This window comes from Orycteropus afer, unplaced genomic scaffold (assembly GCF_000298275.1).
Source record: "Orycteropus afer afer isolate SDZICR_OR568_19922 unplaced genomic scaffold, OryAfe1.0 scaffold00343, whole genome shotgun sequence".
Classification (NCBI taxonomy): Eukaryota; Metazoa; Chordata; class Mammalia; order Tubulidentata; family Orycteropodidae; genus Orycteropus; species Orycteropus afer.
This window is the reverse complement of record NW_006921930.1, coordinates 2457175-2458964: the sequence shown is the minus strand read 5'-3', so window position 1 is coordinate 2458964 and position 1790 is coordinate 2457175.

The following is a 1790-nucleotide window of genomic DNA, read 5'->3' as shown; positions in this document are numbered from 1 at the left end:
GAGAGAGAGACACATGGAAAAGATGCATGTGAAGACAAGAGTCAGATGTATCCACAAGCCCAGAAATGTCAAGGATCCCCAGCTGCTACTAGAAGCTAAAGAAGAGAAGGACAAGAAGACTAAAATGCACGTCAGAAGAGACTCTGAAACTTTCTCTTGAATGGAAAGTAGCTAAAGTGAATGGAAGAAATTATGAAGTAAAAGAGCTGAATAGATTTCAAAAGGAAGCTTGAGAAGACAAAGTAAAGTATTATAATGAAGTGTGCAAAACCTGGAGTTAGAAAACCAAAAGGGAAGAATATGCTCAGCATTTCTCAAGCTAGAAGAACTAAAGAAAAAAAATCAACCCTCAAATTGCAATATGGAAGGATTCTATGGGCAAAATCTTGAAAAATGCAGGAAGTATCAAAAGAACATGAAAGGAATACACAGACCCACTGTATGAAAAAGAATTGGTTGATATTCAACCATTTCAGGAGGTAGCACATGATCAAAAACCAATGGTATTGTAGAAAGAAGTCCAAGCTACACTGAAGGCATTGGCATAAAACAAGGCTTTAAGAATTGATGGACAACCAACTGAAATATTTCTAGAAATGGATGCAACACTGGAAGTGGTCAGTAATCTATGCCAAGAAATTTAGAAGACAGCTGCCTGGCCAGCCAACTGGAAAAGATCCCTATTTGTGCCCATTCCAAAGAAGAGTGATCCAATAGAATGCAGAAATCATCAAACAATATCATTAATATCACACACAAGTATAATTTTGGTGAAGATAATTCAAAAACAGTTACAACAGTACATCGACAGGGAACAATTCAAGCCAGATTCAGAAGAGGGCATGGAGTGAGAGACATCATTGCTGATTTCAGATGGATCTTGGCTGACAGCAAAGAATACCAGAAAGATGTTTACCCATGTTTTATTGACTATGCAAAGGCATTCAATTGTGTGGATTGTAACAAATTATGGATAACATTGCAAAGCATGGGAATTCCATAACACTTAAATGTTCTCTGAGGAACCTGTGCATAGCCCAAGCAGAATTCTTTTGAATGGAACAAGGGGATACTGCATGTTGTAAAATGAAGAAAGGTGTGTGTTAGGGTTGTTTCTTTTCACCATACTTATTCAATCTGTATGTTTAGCAAAAAATCCAAGAAACTGGATTACATAAAGAAGAATGCAGCATCAGGGTTGGAGGAAGACTCATTAACAACCTGCAATATGCAGATGACACAATCTTGCTTTCTGAAAGCAAAGAAGACTTGAAGCTCTTACTTATGAAGATCACAGACTACAGCCTTCAGTATGAATTGAATTGCAACACAAAGAAAGCAAAAATCCTCACAACTGGATCAGTAAGCGACTTCATGGAGTTTTAGAGAGAGTATTGAAGCTATCAAACATTTCATTTAACTTGGATCCACAATCAACGCCCATGGAAGCAGCAGTCAAGAAATCAAATGACTTATTGCACTGGGAAAATCTGCCACAAAATACCTGTTTAAAAAGTTTAAGAGCTAAGATGCCACTTTCAAGACTAAGGTACATCTGACCCAAGTCATGGTGTCTTCAATAACCTCATGTGCACCTGAGAGCTGGACAATGAATATGGAAGTCTGCAGAAGAATGGATGCATTTGAATCATGGTGTTGGCAACAAATATTAAATCTGCTGTCATAGAGTGTTAGGAGAAGGAACAAATATGTCTTAGAGGAAGTATAGCCAGAATGTTCCTTACAAGTGAGAATGACCAGACTTCCTGTCTCATATTTTGGTCATGTTG